A 22,776-nucleotide genomic window follows, 5' to 3' on the forward strand; every position below is an offset into this window, starting at 1 on the left:
TGTGCGGGTGACAGATCATGTATGTGTGCAAGCATGTATAAATAATCTAATGCAGAGCTTCTCAATCTAGCCAGTCATGTTTTCAGGATATCCACAATGAATATGTATGAGATAGATTTGCATACAATGGAAGCAGTGCCGGCAAATTATCTCATGCATATTCATTGTGGATATCCTGAAAACCAGTCTGGGTTTGCCCTGAGGACTGGGTTAAAAAACACTGATGTAATGTGTATGTATGGAAAGTGTGTATATGTGAGAGAGTAGAACGTTTGTGCTCCCCCCCCCTGAGAAAATGGGTGAGGGTATTTTGGAAGGGTGAGATAACAGGAATAAGGTTGAGGAGGTAAAAGAAGATACTTGGATGCTGGTTAGGGGATAAAAGATAAACAAATGGAACAGGAGGGGAGGAGAGGAAGAGAGAGTGCCAATGAGAGGATTAGAAGCACAGGAAAATAGTTGAGGACTGGAGAGGAGATGTATACAAAGGGTGAAAATAAGGGCTAGGGAATGGAAAATAGGAGACAGAAAGAATGAGAAAGCAGGGAGATGGACTGGGAATGTGGTGGGAGTGGGAAATGGAAAGCTGGTGGGTAAGTGAGAGTTGAAAAGGGGAGATTGAGGACTGAAAGGTGAGGATAAAGAAGAAAGAGTTAAATCTAATTATCAGGCCGATACAGTAAGGGCTCGTAAGAAAAAGTGCAGCAGTGCCGACGCCCGTTCGTTTGCCGCGCGCAGAGTTCGGATCACATACCACTCGATACAGTATTTAAATGGCATGCAAATGCAAGCCGCCTCCATGAAGCGTCCATGAAGCGCAATCCATTTTACTGTATAGAGCGCTATACAGCGCCTATACAGTATCCTGGGTGCACTGGTACCTGTCATTTGAAATGTCATTTCAAATGACAGGTACCAGGAAGTGGATGGTTCTCCTACGCTTGGGCATCGGGGATTGCCATTCCTCTCTCCCCCCCTCCCGAAGCAAGGCGCAGGGTGAAAATCTACTCGACATGTTATTAAAGCAAATAGAAATTGTAACAAAAATAAACTTATTGCATGCTTCCAGCAGCCCCAGTCCTCTCTCCCCTCCTCCCGAGGCGCCCACCACGGCTCCCCTGCCTCCCGGGGGCAGCCGGCGGCAAAAGCAGCTTCCAGCAGCCCCGCCGGCGAAGGTGCATGAATGCACGTCCAATTTGGGCGCTCAAGCAGCGAAGGCGCATGAGCGCATGCCGTGACTTGAGCGCCTGGATGGACGTCCAAGGTCACAGCGTGCGCTCATGCACCTTCGCTGCTTGAGCGCCCAAATTGGAAGTACGTTCATGCATCTCCACTCCTCCTGGGGTGCCCACCGCAGCTCCCCTGCCTCCTGGGGGCAGCCGACGGCGAAAGCGGCTTCCAGCAGCCCCGCAGGCGAAGGTGCATGAACGCACGTCCAATTTGGGCGCTCAAGCAGTGAAGGCGCATGAGCGCACGCCATTACCTCGGACGTCCATCCGGGTGCTCAGGTCACGGCATGCGCTCACAGGAACCAAATGGATCCGGCGCTACCTTTGCCCTGTCATATGATAAGGGCAAAGGGCCACCGGCGCCAATTCTCTTAATGCAGCCGTGGCCAGAGAGCGGGAGATCGTGCTGGGACCCCCCCCCCCCCCCACTGGACCCCAGGTAATTTAAAACATTTTGGGGGGGTTCGGGAGGGTGGAGGATTTATTTTAAAGGGTCGGGGTGGGTTTTAGGGTTGTTTTGGTGTGCTGGTTTTCCCGCCCTCCCCCGATAAAACGATTTTTTAACCTAAAAAACTAAGACGATCAGATTCCCCCCCCCTCAACCAAAATCGATGGTTAAGACGATCGATCACACGATTCACATCCCTAGTCCTTAGTGAGTTCTCAACCAAGACACCTGAACCTACACCTATTGATGCAGAAGAAGACATCGAATACAAGGTAGACACTATCCTTGATGTGAGAAAGAGAGGCAGAGTATGGGAATATCGCCTGTCATGGGAGGGTTATGGACCTGAAGAAACTCTTGGGAACCTTTGGATAATATCATGGATAAAGAGATGCTTCAGCAATACCACAGAATGCATCCTTAGAAACCAAGACCAGGTAGGAGGTCTGGAGGGGGCCCTTTTGAAGGTGGATATTGTTATGTCCGTAGGTCTCAGACAGCTTCGACCCTTGTGCCTCACCTTTTTCTCTGCTCTCCCCAATAGCCATGGGAAGGTGGCTACCACAGTGCCTGCAAGCCGCGCTCTCCAGCATCCTCAGAACGGCTATGGCGTTGCCTCCCACCATGTTTCTCCCAAGAGCCTCCTAGGGTGCACATGCATGTGCCACCCACATCTTTATTGCAGCTATGGTGCGAACCTCGGGGGCGTCCCCCTCAAGTGACAATATGCCATTCGGGTATTTAGCCTGTACTTGTTTGCTAGCTCATTGAGTTAGCAGGGATTGAATTCGTCTGGTCTAAGCTACTCTGCCGCTTCCATACTGCGGCTGGAAGCTCTACCTTGCTCTTCGGGGTATTCTCTAACCTGGGTACCTGCTCTTCGGGGGTCCTCTGCTTTCCTTTCAGGTGTTTTACTGGGATCAGGTACTCGCTCCTTGAGGGCCTGCTCTCCCTGCCTCAGTGCCTGTTACCATCTACAGCTTGGTGGAATCGCCAACCTTACAGCTACCATCTAGTGAGTAACCTAATTCTCAGTCTATCTCATCTACAGCTCTGCTGTACTGGGAAACCTACACCTGGATCTCCCTATACTAACTTGGTGAGACGGGTTCCCTCTATCGAGGGTCCCTGGACTACTACCTCTGGATCAACTTACTACTGCCACCTCTGGTGGTACACATCCGCTGTCTAATGAAACATCTAACTCTGTTTGTGGGTCCTGAATCTAGCCCAGCACTGTGGCTCCCCGCGGAGATCATCCCCATGGGCGTGGTCATCTACCACAGTACCCAAGAATCCACCCAAACACCACTAAACTATAACATAGAGGCAGAATAAAGAAATGAAGAGAGGAGATGAAAGTGAAAGATCAATCTCATAGAAAAATAAAGAGAAAGAAGTGAAAAGACAGGAAAAGAGAGAATAAACAAAAAATAAAAGGAGACCCTGGAAAAAAAATAGAAAAGAGAGACTGGTATTAACACAATTTGAAAAATAAGGTGTCCAGATAACAAAGTTAGAAGATAATTTTATTTTTAGGTTATTGACTTGAATATGTCCATTTTAGAAATATGCATCTCTTATCCTTTTAGTTTGCTCAGCAGAGGAAGAGATGCATTTCTGTTTCAAGTTCTCCAGTGATGGAGTCTGACATCTTGGGATTTCCATTTCATTTTTTTCCTCATTATTTCTAAATGTTGTTGAGGGTCTGTCTGTGTTCTGCATTTATGACTGAGGTGCTAGTATGTAGTTTTGTGTGGGGATTCATAGCAGTCTTATTGAGGAGGTATATTAGTGTTCTTGGGCTCATTGCAATATTTGCAGTGCCACCTTTTCATAGGTAGGTTTATTGCTGTTTCGTTCTGGGTGTTAAATGCTGTTTGGGAATGATAAGTTTGCTGCATAGGTGCTAAGTGTGCTTTTGGTAGAGTTTTGTGTTGTTTCACAGAGTGCCTGGTGCAGGATGGAATGTAAGTCATTGTTAGTGAGATGATGCCAAAATTTCAATATTCTTTTTCGTATGGTTAATAGTATGGATTAATGTCTTCCTCTGCACCTTATTGGAGTGTTTCTATGGACACAGAATATTTGTTTGCAGAACCAGAGATGCAGGATTCCTATAGGGGCTCTATTCTATCCTGTATAATTTGGGGTTAATGATAGATTACACTCATATAAAGAGGATTAATTGAATGATGCTATTGAATGAATGGTTTTTATCTGACATCATTTACTATGCTACTAATGGTTGAATAAGTCATGCATGGACGGAAGGACATCGTCAGCAAGAATTTTACTTGGCACCTCTAAGTGTTCGGAATTTTCACAATTGATAGCCAAGCTATGGGGGAACCATCTTCTTGAAGCTGAAGGAAGCGGGGGACTAGGAATTAAGAAAAGCAAGGTAAACTACAGGGAAATGCAGACAATATGCAATTGGTGGTGAAAGGATCGCTGTGGGGAGCCCTAGCCATAAGGTAGGGCAAAATTCCACACCACCCACATTCAGGTTGTTTCAATTATTGAAGCTGATATTAAAAAAAAAGAGTGCTCTCTCTCTCTCTCTCTCTCTTTCTCTTTCTCTTTCTTTAGAGACAGAAAAGGGATCTGAACTGAGATCAGCTGCCTGCAGTTAGGAAAGGACTGGAAAAAGCACATCCCACTGGGTTCAGTTAGTAAAACAACAACTCTTTCTATGTGGCTAGTGTAGAGGTTAGTTAAGTCCTGGAAGGGGTAAGATTTTGTTTTGCCACTGAGCTGTAAGCACTTTTTGTCCTTCCTTTTCATTGATAATGATGCACTAAACAAAACCTGGAAAAATTAATTATTTCAGAACAGACCGAAGCCAGGGCTGGTGTGCTCTCTGCTGCCTGGGACGGAGCCTGGAGAGCTACAAATAGATTATACTTTTGTATATGCTGGAGCTTTTGCCATCTAAAGAACACATTGAATGAAAACACTGAGACTGGCGATTTAAAACAATTCTTCTGAAGTGGAAAGTTTGCTTGTTTTATTAATTTCTCTTTACAGGCAAGAAAAGGACAGAAGCACAATTCTTTACTGTACATAGGCTGTATGAATTTACAGAACGAGCATCAACATCCAGTATCAGATATACAATTAATTACCGTCGGGCTTGCAGTGTGAACGCACAGAACAGCTGTGTCCAAAAGAATATCTAAGCAAAAGGGCTACAGTGAGAAAATGTCTTTTTCACATGGACCTGTCCCATAGGTGTGAAAAGAATTATTAAGCAAAGCAAACTGTCTTTCTCGACTTACTTCCCACAATAAATGCAAATGGGATGAAGAAGAGAGAAATTGTTTTCTTCAGCTGTTTGCATTTTTAATAAATATCACAGCACATGCCACAGTCAAGCAATTTTTGGAACGTATAATCAGGGAAGCAGATCAGACTTGAGAAAAAAAAAAAAAGGCTCCAGCAAGAAGAAAAAATGCAAGCTAGAGAGACGGCAAAAGATAAAAACTAGATAGAGAGACAGATAATTTGTTACCGGTGGCATACTGCTGGGCATGTATTAGGAGTGACCACTTCAAACCCTCTGTCAAGGTCATGATTCCTGAAATAGTTGCCACGGGAAACACATTACTAGAATGTCAGATGAGGCAGAAGGTAGTGACATGCTGGCACTTTACCTATTACACGCCTGAGAGATTACTAGAACAACATCAACCTAGCCAGGAGCACATTGGCAATAAGAAGATCAGCAGAGCAGATGTTGCACTGACCTCTGCTCCTCTCTATCTAACTGCCAGGTTGGCTGCCCTATCCCAGCTGTTTTTCAGCAGGTCTTTTAAGGATTTCAAAGCTGACTATACAATTTCGATACCTACTGCTGAAAATCTGGAGTCTTCACATTCATTTGACGACACCTGTACACAAAGTGGAGCTAATAAGTAAGCCTTTTTGTAGTATGAACAGAATAATTAAGCATTTTCATCTATTATACATATTAGGCAAAATGCAAACTCTGATAAAATATTTCGGGGTAGAGTTCAGAAGTAAAAATAATTGTTCTCTGTAGCCTAGGAAAGCTAATACAACTCAGAAACTATTGTTACATTTTTAAATTAATACTAAATAGAAACCTTTGCAAATTGGAGATAGTGTTGTCATTTAAACTGAATACTAAACCAATCTCAATTCCCAAACACAACTACATGTTGAAAGTTACTCTGTAAATGACAATTACTAAGCCCATTCATTACCTAATATGACGACAGGCATCATTCACCTTTGGCGACTATGTTCCGAGAAGTTAGAGCTCTTGGTTTTAATTTCTCTGTCCAAACCTGAGGATGAAACTCTCGTGCCACACGACTGCAGCTTTCGTTTCTATTGTGATTGAGCAGAGCAGCTCAGTATGCAAGTGAAGGAGTATGTTTAGGTCAGGTAAGAAATGTATGTGCGGGGATCACATTTTCAGACTCGCATGTTTTATTTCCTTGAGGAAAAAAAAAACAAAACAATACTCGCACCAAATGCTGGGGTAAATGTCCTGCACCAAGATTGAAAGCTTTCCTTTTATAAATTAATGAAAAGCATGTGGATACAATGTACCAGTGGACTTTGCACCAAAATGCATAGTTTGCAAATTGCCTGCTTTTGGGGTAATTTTGTAGCTTCACACATAAAAAAAAAAGTCAGCAAATATGCACAGAAGTTACACTAGTTTTCAAAATTGATATCCGCACACAGGTCGGCCTTGAAAATTATTCCACCCCAAAACCGCTCTCATAAATTACACTTGTGAAATGTCTGCAAAACCTTTCCTGGAAATTTGTGTGCATACCTTTTAAAATACAAAAGAAGGTGTGTAAGGCCAACACCCCCAACTCCATCCCCAGGAAAGCCTCCATGCAATTTGGGGAAACTTACAAACGAACATAACATGCACCCCAAGGTTTAGCTGCATATCGGTGGGCAGTTTGGTAAAAGGTGATTTCCCAAGTTCTGCAGATAAAAAAAAAACCATTGTTTTAATTGCAAACATTCCTTTGAAAATTACCCTGCCTAAGGGCTAGATCCAGCATCACATAAAAGTGAATGTGATTCTGCAAATTCATTACCTTTTGAATTCTTTCTTTGGATTTAGATTTATTTACTCACCTTTCCAAATCCAGGCTCAAAGTAAGGTACAAATTCATGTACGCTTGGCAGATCACTTCCTCAGAGGAATTACAATCAGGGAGCCCAACATTCAAACCTATCTGTGCTGCAGCATTTATGCATGTATGTGGATGCACACAGATGAATACTTCTGTTAACCCCAGGCTTATATCTCACTACAGGACCCCGAGGACCACCTATAGCTTAGCTTTAAGGGCTTCTTCTGTTCATACTCTCTTTACTGACATCAGCCTCCTTCTGAGTCCAGAATTCTCTGCAAGCGGGGAGATTGTTGTCAAAGCCCTGAGCATTGTCAAAACCCATATTTAAACTTCATAGTTAATAATCATGCTGGAAACTGATGGTGGTTCCAACTTAACTTTACTGATAATTGGTTTAGAACTGATGAAAATGTTCATATATGTCATTTTCTGACTCTAACATATATATATAGAGAGAGAGAGAGAGAGAGAGAGAATATCTATAGTATTGATATATGGCATAGATAAATATATATTACATCTTTCAGTCACTTCAAAGTGGATTACATTCAGGTACTGCAGATATTTCCCTGCCCCAGAGGGCTTACAATCTAAGGGCTTCATTTACTAAGCATTTTTAACATGGACACAGAATGGGAATAAAGCTGTAGTAAATCAGGCCCTGTTTGACCTCGGATTGGACATCAACACTGACCTCCACTTGCCTATGATTACTGCCTGATTACCGTTACTGCTCTAACTCTGCCTTCCATGAGTGCAAAGTCCTTGTTCAATATAGTCCATTTACATTTCTGGTTTCACTAATAAATTTGTGACTTCATAAATTGAAATAATTTGTTTTGTTCTTCTTGAACCTTTCCAGTTCCTCCTGAATTTGGTGAATAGAATTCTTAAACCCAATTTATATGTTATCAATTATAGTTGTTACAATTGGCGGTCCCCGGGCTATCCTCGCAGACCACTGCGCTCACCTCCAGCCAGGCTCGAACAAAAGCGCGCCATCCCAGCGTGATGAGGGCCGTCGTGAAGCTGATGCCACTGCCCAAGGCAGGAATACCATCTCCCTCTCCAGCTCCGAGCCCTGTACTGACTCTGCCAGATGCCGGGGGAGACCCCCAAAGGAAGATGCAACCGATCACCGCACTGCTCCTGCTTTTGCCATTGCTTCCTTCTCTTTACCCATGGCTAGCCACCACACTCAGCTGGCCTCTGACGCTAACGGTGGTAGAGTTCCTCCATAGGCGCGTGCACACGCCTGCCTTTGCCCTTTCTTAAAGGGCCAGTGCCGTGAACAGACAAACGGCATTCATTGATGACATCACCACCAGGGGATTATTTTACGGCCACTGCTGCACTTGCTCCTTGTGTCAGCAATAGGTCAACTCAGTTGGAGAAGTGCTTTGCCTCTGCTTTCCTGAATCCTGAGTCCTGATCCTTGCTTCCTGGTTCCTGTTTCTGGTGTGTGTCCTGTTCCTGGTTCCTTGGCAGTCTGGTTTGTCTTCTGAGTTCTTGTCTTCGTGGTCAGTCTTCCCTTCATCTGTCTTCAGTGTCTGATCTTGCTCCTGTGGTTCCTTATCCTCCCTCCTTCTCTTCATTCCTCGACCCTTTGGATTAGACTTCTGGCTTTGACTTCAAATTGGACTTCTGGCCTGACCTCGGATTGGACCTCGACACTGTTTGACCTCTACTTGCCTCTGACCACTGCCTGATTACTGTTACTGCTCTAACTCTGCCTGCCATGACCACTGCCTAAACCATGACACTGAGTGAACTCTGCCCACCTCTGACCATAGACTGAATCTGTGTCTGTTAATCGCCGCCTGTCCCGACTGCTGTTCGTACTGACTCCACTTTCTCACTGTGCTGGCCTGCAATATCTTCTATACAATGGAGCTTCACTTCCATAGCCGGCCCCAGCATTCGTGGGCTCAACATAAAGGGAACAAGGGCTGGTATTGGTGAAGCTCTGGTCTCTAGGGATGTGCAGAGCAAAATTTTATGTTCATATTTTTTATGTCCGAAAGGGGGTCCCACTTGCGGCCAATATGGACATAAAAAAAATCCAATGAGTTGGGTATATGTACATATGTGCAAAAAAAAATTTTAAACCCCCTCACCCTCCTTAATCCCCCCCCCAGACTTACCACAACTCCCTGGTGATCGAGCGAGGAGTGAGGACGTCATTTCTGCAATCCTTGGCGAGAAGCATGTGACGTCGGTGGCACGTCGAGTGACGCGGCGTCACGTGATTCCCGGCGAGTTCGCGCCGGACGGCTCGTTCGGCCCAAAAAGAACTTTTGGCCAGCTTGGGGGGGCCTCCTGACCCCCCCAAGCTGGCCAAAAGTTCTTTTTGGGCCGAACGAGCCGTCCGGCGCGAACTTGCCGGGAATCACGTGACGTCGGCGTCACGTGATTCCCGGCTCGTTCGCGCCGGACGGCTCGTTCGGCCCAAAAAGAACTTTTGGCCAGCTTGGGGGGGCCTCCTGACCCCCTCAAGCTGGCCAAAAGTTCTTTTTGGGCCGAACGAGCCGTCCGGCGCGAACTTGCCGGGAATCACGTGACGTCGCGTCTGAGTGACGCGGCGCCACGTGATTCCCGGCTCGTTTGCGCCGGACGGCTCGTTCGGCCCAAAAAGAACTTTTGGCCAGCTTGGGGGGGCCTCCTGACCCCCTCAAGCTGGCCAAAAGTTCTTTTTGGGCCGAACGAGCCGTCCGGCGCGAACGAGCCGGGAATCACGTGCCGCCGGCGTCACTCGACGTGCCGCCGACGTCACATGCTTCTCGCCAAGGATTGCAGAAATGGCGTCCTCACTCCTCGCTCGATCACCAGGGAGTTGTGGTAAGTCTGGGGGGGGGATTAAGGAGGGTGAGGGGGTTTAAATTTTTATTTTGGCTCAACAATCGCGATTTCCCACATATCGAACATATCTATGTTCGATATGTGGGAAATCCGATCGTTTATGTCGAATCAATTTTTTAAGTAAAAAAAAAATATGAGTTGCGTTTTACTAATGCGGTCAATCCGAATGCACACCCCTACTGGTCTCTGCTCCAGCCAACTCCACCTACCGATGGTGAGGACCTACAGAGCTTCTCTCTGCTGGTTGCGCCAACACCACCTCGAGCCAATGGTCCACTTCTGTAACAATAGTCCCCAGTTTAGCCAGATGTACAGAACTTATATCTTGCTTTTTAACCATTCTTCTCAGTATCTTTGATGGTACCTATAGAGTACCTTCCCACCACTCTCTTCAAAATACAGAAAATATATTAGTGGTTTATACTGGATGGGTGCCATTGGTCTTGTTTAAGGTTAATTTAACCTTCTTCCTGGAATAACTGACGATTCATTCATTCAAGGGCCTTCCAAGGGTCAGTAGATCTCTTTGATTTAGAGACACACAAACTCCTTTTAGATGTTAAACACTGAGTCCCTGGATTCTTGTGGAATTCAGATGGTAAAAACAAAAACAATTTCAAAATATAACCAAAATTGAGAAAGGAAAGGTGGATAAAACTTGCTTCATCAAAATTAAAAGGAGCAAAACCTGGTATCTTTAAAGTTGGAAAAAGGCATCCTTTCTCCATTCCTCATTCCAGGCCTCCTTCCATGAGGTATAAACATCCTTTACCAAAAGAAAAAACAACAATCCCAGGAACATGAACATAGATATCCTGCATTCTGTAAGGGCTGGACTAAGCAAAAATACACACTTCAACTATAGTTACAGAATAAAAAATACACACTTCAATTATAGTTACAGAATCAAGACTCCAGAATTTAAGCCCCCCTACAGGAGGGAGCTACACCCAACCAGAGGTATGTGCTTGTGCTTCAGTATGTGCAAATATTTCCAAATGAATCAACCCACACAGGCTAGTGAAGAAATAAAGTACACAAATCAAGAAATTCTTCACTCAAATCCTAAAATACCAATGCTTGTAAACACTATCACAATTAGATACATATAATAGGAGGAAAAGACCTCAGAAATGTATTGATGCTTGCCTATCCAACTGTTGGTAAGATAAGGTGTATACCTTTTACAATAACTGGTCAAAAGCCTCCAACCACCAACTGACCACTTGCAGAAATGCTAAACCACAACCAACCAACAATGGCCAGCATTTCACAAAAGCTGCTTCAGGGTAATTTTCTAGATCCAAACAAAAACCAGCATGTTAAGATCACCAACCATTGCAGTCATGAACATTTGGATACTATGTAATACTCCCAGCACTGAAAATGTCCTAAATGCTATCATTTTTGTTTGAAAAAAGAGCGTCGCTCTCAGTAAATTTCAAATAAGACAAAATGCCCAAACATGTATAGACTTTTTATAGTTCATCCAAAGCAAGAAAAGGTATAATTTCTCTATCCATTTTATAAACATACTTGGTTTATATTGTATGCACAAAATAATTGTGACACTGTATGAATAAACACCCAGAATTAAAAGTGGAGACAGGTATTTTAAAGTCCTCATGAGTACTTAAGTTCATTGATACCTTCACAGGTTCTTCTAGTCCTCTTCAATTCACATAGACCCTCTAGTACTTCGTTCTGAATCCCCAATGCTTCACTCATGCCTCCCAAAAAGAACCTGCAAACAACAGATAAGACTAATTTCACTTGTGCCAGTCAAATAGCAGGTCTAAAAATGTACAAGAAAGTTTGGTAATGTATATATATATATATATATATATATATATATATATATATATATATATATATAGATCTTATTTATTTATTTAATAGATTTTTAGATACCATCATTTGGGGGTACTGTCACAATGGTTTACATAGTTAATACAAATACAATAACATAACAATAATAACAAATATAGAATAAAATAAAAATTCAGTAAGATTGTAGCAAATAAAAGAAAGATGAAATAGTAAATAAGCATCCAGATAAAATTTAGTAAGAACAAAATTAATATTACCTAAAAAATCCACAAAAAGAAAAATAAAAGAAAAATAATAAAATGCTGGATCTAATCTCTAAGAAAAGCAATCTACATGTTTATTCCTTTAACCCACCCCAGAATGCCCCTAGGCTATCTCTTCCCCCCCCCCCCCCATTGCCCCCGGTAAAATGTGTGTGCAAAACCAAAAATGTACATGTACTCTCAATATTAATAAAATTGCCTATGTGTTTGTACATGCTATGAATGCCCATATTTCATATTTTTACACAGGAAATGCCTTTGAAAATTCACTCCTAAGTTTGTACTTGATGCAATGGAGGATGAAGTAATTTGCCCAAGAACACAAGGAGTATCAGTGGGAGCAGTAAAATTTGAAACAGACATTCCTCATTCTTAGTCTGTTGCTCTAATCACTAGACTACTCCTCCACTCCATTCCCCTTCATTAATCTATCAACATTTTGTTTTCAGGGAGTTAAAGGTTATGTAAGGATAGTTTCATTCTCAATTTATCACATCCATTAAATCTGTAGGATGTGGTATTAGCAGATACAATTTAGCATGGCTTCTCTTAACTGATGGTTTAGAGCTATTTTACAGAGGACAATAGTCAAAGGCATTTCCAAGGGTAAAACAGTGTTTCATACACAGAAATGGCCCTTTGCAAAATTATCCACCTGATGCAAGGAGAAAAGTACACATGAACTGCCTATTCATGTGTAAGTTTACCCGGACTGAGAGGAGGTCTTCCTAAGGGAGTTCAGACTTGTGCGCATACTTCTGCATTTTTAAGGTATGCATGTACATTTTCCTAACATGTTTCTGTGCACAAAATAGCAGGTGTAATCATGTGTAAGTTTGGTGGGATAATGTTCAAAATGGATTTCCCATTTTTAGCCAGTTGATTTTGGTGAGGTGTTATAAAATCACTCCCATATTTCATAGATACATACCTAGCTACAAACAAGATTGGTTAAAAGGGGAGGTGAAATAAGCTATTTTAGCCAAAAGATCTTCATTCAAAAATTGGAAGAAGGATCCAACTGAAGAAAATAGGATAATTCATAAGCGTTGGCAAGTTAAATATAAGACATTGAGACAGGCTAAGAGAGAATTTGAAAAGAAGTTGGCCGTAGAGGCAAAACCTCACAGTAAAAACTTTTAAAAATATATCCGAAGCAGAAAGCCTGTGAGGGAGTCAGTTGAACTGTTAGATGATCAAGGGGTTAAAGGGTCACTTAGAAAAGATTAGGCCATCACGAAAAGATTAAATTATTTTTTTGCTTCGGTGTTTACTGAAGAGGATGTTGGGGAGGTACCCGTACCAGAGAAGGTTTTCATGGGTAATGATTCAGATGGACTGAACCAAATCACGGTGAACCTAGAAGATTGGTAGGCCTGATTGACAAACTGAAGAGTAGTAAATCACTTAGACCAGATGGTATACCCCAGGGTTCTGAAGGAACTCAAAAATGAAATTTTAGACCTATTAGTAAAAATTTGTAACCTATCATTAAAATCATCCATTGTACATGAATACTGGAGGGTGGCTAATGTAACTCTAATATTTAAAAAGGGCTCCAGGGGAGATTCGGGAAACTACAGACCAGTTAGCCTGACTTCAGTGTCAGGAAAAATAGTAGAAAGTGTTCTAAATATGAAAATCACAGAACATATAGAAAGACATGGTTTAATGGAACAAAGTCAGCATGGCTTTACCCAGGGCAAGTCTTGCCTCACAAATCTGCTTCACTGTTTTGAAGAAGTTAATAAACATGTGGATAAAGGTGAACTGGTAGAAGTAGTGTATTTGAATTTTCAGAAGGTGTTTGACAAAGTTCCTCATGAGAGGCTTCTAGTAACCCCCACTTCACCCACAATACCCTCTTACAACCCAGTAAGAACCCAGTAAGTACCTAGTAAGAACCTATTAAGAACTATGGTACCTACAGTAAATTTCCTGCCCTTCCCCCCCCCACCCCCTTATTTTATCTTTGTCAGCCCATCTCCCCTTTCCTGCTTAATCAATATAATCCTTAAATTTATTGCCTGACACCTATTGCCTTTCTTCTTCCCCTATTCCCTCTTAACCTATATAAATCAAAGATTTATCAGTTGACACTCTTTTGTCTTAATTCAATTAGCTTAATTATGCCTTAGTTTTAGCCTCCTTTTTCCTCTTTACTATTTTAATCATGATGTTATTTTCGGTTTCTTCCCACATCCAAGTTACTTTTTTCCTTGTTCAATGCAACTTTGTATTCTTTTCTCCATGTTATTTTATATTATTCTATTCCAGTTCGATGTAAATTGATGTGATATGTTTGTATGAATTTTGGTCTAGAAAAGTTACAAATAAATAAATAAATAAATAAATAAATAAATAAATAGAAAGTCATGGGATAGGTGGCGATGTCCTTTCGTGGATTACAAACTGGCTAAAAGACAGGAAACAGAGTAGGAATAAATTGACAATTTTCTCAGTGGAAGGGAATGGGCAGTGGAGTGCCTCAGGGATCTGTATTGGGACCCGTTCTTTTCAATATATTTATAAATGATCTGGAAAGAAATACGATGAGTGAGGTAATCAAATTTGCAGATGATACAAAATTGTTCAGAGTAGTTGAATCACAAGCAGATTGTGATAAATTGCAGGAAGATCTTATGAGACTGGAAAATTGGGTATCGAAAAGGCAGATGAAATTTAATATGGATAAGTGCAAGGTGATGAATATAGGGAAAAATAACCCATGCTATAGTTACACAATGTTAGGTTACATATTTGGAGCTACCACCCAAGAAAGAGATCTAGGCGTCATAGTGGATAACACATTGAAATCATCGGTTCTGTGTGCTGCGGCAGTCAAAAAAGCAAGCAGAATATTGGGAATAATTAGAAAGGGAATGGTGAATAAAACAGAAAATGTCATAATGCCTCTGTATTGCTCCATGGTGAGACCGCACCTTGAGTACAGAGTATAATTCTGGTCACTGCATCTCAAAAAAGATATAGTTGCGATGGAGAAGGTACAGAGAAGGGCAGCCAAAATGATAAAGGGAATGGAACAGCTCCCCTATGAGGAAAGACTAAAGAGATTAGGACTTTTCAGCTTAGAGAAGAGATGGCTGAGGGGGGATATGATAGAGATGTTTAAAATCATGAAAGGTCTAGAACAGGTAAATGTGAATCGGTTATTTACTCTTTTGGATAATAGAAAGACAAGGGGGCACTCCATGAAATTAGCATGTGGCACATTTAAAACTAATCGGAGAAAGTTCTTTTTCACTCAACGCACAATTAAACTCTGGAATTTGTTGCCAGAGGATGTGGTTAGTGCAGTTAGTATAGCTGTGTTTAAAAAAGGATTGGATAAGTTCTTGGAGGAGAAGTCCATTACCTGCTATTAATTAAGTTGTCCTTGAAAATGGCCACTGCTATTACTAGCAACAGTGACATGGGATAGACTTAGTTTTTGGGTACTTGCCAAGTTCTTATGGCCTGGATTGGCCACTGTTGGAAACAGGATGCTGGGCTTGATGGACCCTTGGTTTGATCCAGTACGGCATGTTCTTAAGTTCTTATGCTGTACTCCATGGATTACACAAAATCTCTAAAGGCTTGCATTACTTCGAGCTGGTTTTTTTTTTTGTTTGTTTTTTTTTTTTTTTTAATCTTTTCATTTGGGCATGCTCAATAGTGTGTCTCTCAATAATTTCTCTGACTGTGGATATTGTCATTAGAGAACATGTATCCTAATAATGAAAAGGAATTGATACTCTCAATAACTCATTATGGCTAAATTTATATCACTCACATGACTCCTGGCCTCAATGTGGATGCAGCTTCACTGCACATTACAACAGAAACTGCAGAATTATTTTTAGTGCTCCAAAATCCATGTATCATTATTTGCTATGCAAGATAAATAGATGGCTTCCAACTGATGGAAGAAGGGAAAACCTAGGACTCTGGAGGCTAAACAGAAAATATGCTTGGCATGCTCTACTGATCTTCAACAAAAGATATTGTCAGAGAGTTTAATATCTAAGGGACACTGATAAAAAGCACCTTAATTGTTGAAGCTCTCTGCTTCAACGGCAGGAGAGAAAGTCTGTTACTTCACTTTCAACACATAGCCGGCATAGCTCTCGGCTTCAATGGCAGGGGAGAAAGTCTGTTACTTCACTTTCAAAGCATAGCCAGCATAGCTCTCTGCTTCAACAGCAGGGGCAATGTAGAAAAGAGGATCTATATATAGACAACAACCAACAAGGACTGAATTACATAGTCGAGTAAACAAAAGCATGGGTGTAGCTTGCTTATTGAGGTGGTTACTACCTCTAACTAAGCTACATATTCAATTAGATGCAGTTCCAAACTGCTCTCTACATTAATGGTGGGGTGGAAGGGAAATAGAACTAAAAGGTACTAAGAGCCAAGCATAACAAGTAAGAGGAAAAAAAAAAAAGAGTGCATAGCTTGCTGGGCAGACTGGATGGGCCGTTTGGTCTTCTTCTGCCATGATTTCTATGTTTCTATGTCCCAAGAGAAACATTACATTAAGTAGAAAATCCTTGTATTATGCAGATTCGGAACTTTGAAATGAATATCTTCAACACCTGCAGAGGTGTTCTTATCTTAGTAGCTTATCCAGCTAAATTAGCTTGACAACTTTAGACCTGCTTTAAAGCAGGTCTAAAGTTATCTGGTCTTATGTGGCTCAATATCTCTCTACTTAACTGTATATCTTCATAAAATATCGGGTTAAGTAGCACCAATCTGTTGCATTTCTGGCCATTGCCAGGCCTCCCCTCCACCAGAAGACCCCAGTTATCTTGGCTCTGAACTACGAGCACATCTTTGGTCCTTGACCTCCACCTGTCCTACAGCCTCCACACCACCAGAGGATCTCCATGAACTCTAACCCCTGGCTGGCCAAGCACCTCTCTTCTGTGTGCACCACACCCAGACTCCTGCCCTACTTAATCCTGCCTCTCCCATGCTCAGTGCTACAGTATCAAGTTCCCTTGGACTTCTTGCTCTAGTCATCTGTGCCTTGCGGCTTTTCCAGGCCATTCTCTGTATTTCCTCATGGCTTTCGGGCCTTCTGACTCGTTTCCTTGGCCTTGTGTCTTCTGTTTCCTGGTTCCCTTGCCTGTCGTGTGGTTCCCAGCTTCTGACCTGTCAGGGCTGCCTGAGACTCCCAGGTCTCATCTGTTTCCAGGCCTCTCTGTTTCCTAGTCTCTGGCCTAGTCCTGAGACTCTTAGGTCTCTCCATATTTCTAGGCCCCTCTCTGCCTTGCCCCTCAGGGCTTTTCTTGCCTACGCTGCCTTCAGACATTCTATGTTCCATGTACTGTGTAGTCATTGTCTTGGTTAGTCCTATCGATTTCTAGTCTGTCTTGCCCCAGTCCCTGTTCCAGTTTCATTCTTACCCTCATCCAGCTCCAGTCTGTTCTAGTGTACTCCTAACTGCATTCAATTCCACTCTCACCTGTACCCTGTTCCCATATTCTATAGGAAAATTGGTTCTTACTTGATAATTATCGTTCCTGTAGTACCACGGATCAATCCAGACTCCTGGGTTTTGCCTCCCCTCCAGCAGATGGAGACAGAGATGTTTTGACAGACTCTGCCCTGTATCCTCAGATGCCACCCACAATCTGTCAGTATTACTCAGTCACAAAGCAGAATGGTTCAAAACCAAACTAACTATATACAGTAACATTAAACTTAAAATGGATCACTAACCCCAAATGGGAACAGAACGCGTTTAGCACAGTATACAAGATTGATCTGCAGAATAAAACTAACAAATGCTGAATGAGCGGACTCTCCATTACCTCTATGCCTTACGCGGGCAAGACTCTGGACTGATCCGAGGTACTACAGGAATGAAAATTATCAGGTAAGAACCAATTTTACTTTTTCTGTATGTACCCAGATCAGTCCAGACTCATGGGATGTACCAGAGTTTACTTACCTGGGTTGGGAGCCAGAGAGGCCCGCTCGGAGTACCCCTTCTTCAAAATCTCCAGAACCCGGGGCCTGGACATCCAGTCTGTAATGCCTCGCAAAGGTATGTAAAGATTTCCATGTCGTCGCTCTGCAAATCTCCTATGATGAAACCTGTTGACATTCCGCCCAGGATGCCGCCTGCGAATGGGTAGAATGAGCACAGAGACCAACCAGAAAAGATCTACCACACAGAAAGTAGGCTGAACTAATGGTCTCCTACAGCCGGCGTGCTATCGTGGTCTTAAATGCCATATTACCTCTTTTCAGATCACTCCACAGCATAAAAAGATGATCCAAAACCCGAAAACTTTGTAATTTCCAAATAACACAGCATAGCCCCGTGGACACCTAGTTTCCTCAAGTCCCTATAAAGGGGATCTGACCAGTTCAGATCCGAAAAGGATGGAATGAGGAAAACACCCTTGGGAGAAAAGATGGAGCCATCTGCAATGATACCCTGGAATCCGAAATCCTTAAGAAGGGCTCCCTGCAAGATAATGCCTGAAGCTCTGACACCCTAAGAGCCGAGGAAATAGCCACAAGAAACACCATCTTTAAGGTGAGATCTTTCAACATTGCCCATTTCAATGGCTCAAAAGGCACAGCACACAAGGCTGTAAGGACCAAGTTTAGGCTCCACGAAGGATAAGGATGCATTACCGGTGGACGCAAGTGCTTGGCTCCCTGAAGGAAATGAGCCACATATGGATGTGCGGACAACGTCACTCCTTGTATAGTACTCCATAGACAACCAAGAGCTACTACTTGCACCTTCAAGGAACTACATGATAATCCTTTGGCTAATCTGGCTTGTAAGAAAAACAGAATATCGGACATGGATGCTAGGGAAGTGCAGCAGGGACGGATACGTTCGATTCGGTATTCGTATTTGTCTGGACCCAAATCTGTTACATCCGTTTTCAGGGGACCCCGATTCATCCATTAGTTACATATGGGATTTGTTTCCCATTAAAGATAAACAAAAACTCATCCCAACCCTTTAAACTTAATTAACTACAACCCCCCCACCCTCCTGACCCCCTCAAGACTTGCCAAAAGTCCCTGGTGGTCCAGCGGGGGTCTTGGAGCGATCTCTTTCACTCGGGCTGTAGGCTGCCAGTATTCAAAATGGTGTCGGCCGTCCATTGCTCCTACCATGTGACAGGGGCCGACCAATGGCACCGGTAGCCCCTGTGACATAGTAAGGGCAAAGGCTATCGGCGCCATTTTGAATACTGGCAGCCGATGGCCCGAGTGCAGGAGATCGCTCCAGGATCCCCGCTGGACCACTAGGGACTTTTGGCAAGTCTTGGGGGGGGGGGGGGGGGTCAGGAGGGTGGGGAATGTATTTGTTATTGATACGTTACATTCGTGGGGGTTCGCCATACTTTTCAGAACCCCACGAATGCAACAAATAGGGACCTATACGTTGCGGATTGCGCATTTGTTCAAAACGAATGCACATCCCTAATGGACACTCCAGTAGGAGCCACCTTATGCTACACGCATCAGGATTCGAAGACTTTCCAGACCCGGACATAAGACAGGGAAGTAAACGTTTTGAGAGATCTCAAAAGCGTAGTTACCACTGCATCCGAATAACCTTTGCCCTTCAAGCGCTGCCTCTCAAAAGCCATGCCGCTAGAGAAAAGTGATCTGCCTGGTCTAAACAAACGGGTCCTTGATGTAGAAAGTTTGGGATCTCCTGAAACCGCAGTGGACCCTCCACCGCCAGGTAGACCATATCCGCAAACCACGGACATCGCAGCCATTCTGATGCTACAAGAATTACCTCTGCTTGGTGCAGTTCCACTCGTCTGAGTATTTTGCTGATCAGAGGCCAAGGTGGAAACATATAAAGCAGGACGTCTGAGAGCCAGGGAAGAACTAAAGCATTGACTCCCTCCTCTCCCGTCTCTCTTCGGCAACTGAAGAAGTGGGTGGCCTTGCCATTCCTGAATGTCGCCATCAGATCCATGCTGGGTGTGTCCCACCTGGCACAGATGGCCTGAAAAGTCACATCGACAAGTTCCCATTCTCCTGGATCAAGATGATGATGACTGAGGAAATCTGCGTGAACGTTGTCAACCCTGGCTATGTGGGATGCCACGATGCTGACTAGGTGGTGTTCTGCCCAGTCTATCAGCTGCTGAGCCTCTGCCGCTACGGACTGACTCTTGGTCCCTCCTTGGTGATTGATGTAAGCCACCACTGTCGCATCGTCGGATAGGATCCTGACTGACTTCCCGCGGAGGAGCGGAAGGAAGGATTGCAATGCTAAGCTTACTGCTCTGGTCTCCAGGCAATTTATCGAGCACTGAGATTCTTCCAGAGACCACTGCCCCTGAATCAACTTCCTCAGGCACATAGCTCCCCACCTGGAGAGGCTGGCATCCATGGTAATCACTGTCCACTCAGGAACTACCAGGGGGTTTCTGCAGCTCAAGTTGTCTCGGCAGAGCCACCAATCCAGGCTGGACCTCATGGAATCGGTCAGCGGAAGGGGCAGCTGAAATTGTTCGGACACTGGGTTCCACCAAGAAAACAAAGTGGACTGTAAGGGGTGCATATGAGCAAAGGCCCATGGAACCAACTCCTGAGTAGATGTCATGGAACCTAGGACCTGCAAGTAATCCCACAATTGCAGAGGCTGTTTGGACAATAAGACCTGAACTTGACCTTGAAGCTTGGCAATGCGTTCTGCCATGATGAATACTCTGCCCCGCTGCATGTCGAACAGTGCCCCCAGGTACTCCAAAGACTATGAGGGAACTACCCACCCTAGCTCTCTCAACAATTGAAGTACATGGTGGACAGCCACCCGGCAATTCTATTCCGATTTTGCCCGTATCAGTCAATTGTCCAAGTACAGATGTACTAAGAATCCTTCCCTCCATAGCTGCACTGCCACCACTACCATTATCTTAGTGAACATCCGAGGTACAGTAGCCAAGCCGAAAGGCAAAGCTTGGAACTGACAATGATGTCCTAGTATGGAGAACCTCAGGAAATTCTGATTGTTGGTCCTAATTCCAATGTGTAAATACACCTCCGTCAGATCTAGGGATGCTAGAAACTCCCCCGTCCATTCCGAGGCAATGACGGACCTTAAGGTCTCCATGAGGAATCGAGGGATCTGAAGACATCTGTTGATGCACTTTAAATCAAGAATGACCCCTCTTTTTTTGGAACCACAAAGTAAATGGAGTACTGGCCCTTCCGCTGTTCCGCTGGCAGAACCGGTACAATTGCACCAAGCTCGAGAAAGCACTGCAACGTTCCTTTTACCGCCCAACGCTTTTCCACATAACCGCATGGGGAGACCAGAAACCGGGGCCAGAGACGGCGTGAAAAATCTACGGCATAGCCTTGTCTTATCACCGAGAGGACCCACTGGTCCGATGTGAGTTTGGCCCTCTCCTCGTAAAACAGATACAGTCTGCCCCCTATCAACAGAACCAAGGAATGGACTGGCCGCACATCATTGCTGAAGCTTGCCTCCATGTGCTGATTGGGTACCACCAGGCCTACTGAAACGCCTCCCGAGAAAGGACTGTGACCAAGACTGTTGTCTGTTAGGATTTTGCCTAAAGGAGGAAGTAGCCGACCGAGAAGCCCGAGGCCTCTGACTATCCCGGTAATGAGACCGAGAAGAAAAAGAACCCTTTGTCCTGGGTGAACTTTATTCTCCCCCAGGGATTGAATCATGTCTTCCAGGTTCTTGCCAAACAGCAACTTGCCCTTAAAAGGCAAAGAACCTAACTGGGCCTTGGAAGAAACGTCCACTGACCAGTTTCTCAACCAAAGCAGGCGACGCATCAAGACAGCGGAAACCATGGATCTGGCTGACGTCCTCAACAAGTCATAAAGGGCATCAGCACTGTAAGCAATCACAGCCTCAAGGCGACCCACCTGAAGAGCTTCCTCCTCCGACAGTGATTCATTGGCCTGTAGCTGCTGTACCCAGCGATGGCCGGCCCTCAAGGAAAAATTGCTGCACATCGTTGCTCAGACCCCCAGAGCGACACTTCAAAAATCTTCTTGAGCTTTAGTTCCAATTTTCGGTCCTGTAAATCCTTAAGGGCCGTGGAACCTGTAACTGGGATAGTGGTCTTTTTTGTGACTGCTGACACTGCAGCATCCACTTTGGGAACCCTAAGGAGATCCAAAGCCTCCTCTGGTAAAGGATATAATCTATCCATCGCTTTAGAGACCTTCAATCCCAGATGCGGGGTGTCCCACTCCCAAAACAGGAGGTCCGAAGCAGAAAAATGGAAGGGTAAAAATGAAGGAGGACCCCTCAGGCCCAACAACACGGATCCATTGATCATAACCTGGACTCTTCCGGCAGAGCCTCGATCCCTAATTCCCCCAAGATTGCGGGAATAAGCGGACCAAGTTCCTCTCTCCTGAAGAGACATACCACCTTCGGATCATCTCCCTCGATACCATGCGACTCACAAACAGTCCCCTTCTGCGGGTCCCCATCCCCCTCCACCCCCCTTGGGGGCTGGGATGAGGGGTCCTGATCATCCATGTCCGTGTCACCCTGCGAAGCCCCTGACCGCAAAGGACGCTTGGATTTTAAGGCCCCCATGGTCTCCTCAGCTCTAGGATGCTTTCTGGCCTTAGAAGGCATGTCCCCCACAGCAGACTTGCCAGCAGCATTCTTTTTGCTATTCCTCCTGGCCTTAAAGGACTTGTGTAATAATAAAATAAAATCAGAGGAGAAGGAGTAGGAGGAGGAGTCCGAATTGTCCGTGGGGTCCTCTCTCGGGGAAGGAAGATCAGGACACACCGCAGCAGTCTGCCCCAAAGACACTTTATAAACCGTAGCGAGGCGTTGTGGAGATAGAGGGGATGGGAACATCTCCTCCCCGGCCGCGATTCGTGCCGGTGAAGCCCCAGGACCCAAGATGGTGCCCTTGATGGTGATTCGTTGGATGGAGGTGTCTCTGAAAATGCTGCTAGTGGAGTTTTGATGGACATCTGGAGGATATTGGAGGATAGAAAGGAAT

The sequence above is a fragment of the Rhinatrema bivittatum genome, chromosome 2, assembly GCF_901001135.1.
Source record: "Rhinatrema bivittatum chromosome 2, aRhiBiv1.1, whole genome shotgun sequence".
Taxonomy (NCBI): Eukaryota; Metazoa; Chordata; class Amphibia; order Gymnophiona; family Rhinatrematidae; genus Rhinatrema; species Rhinatrema bivittatum.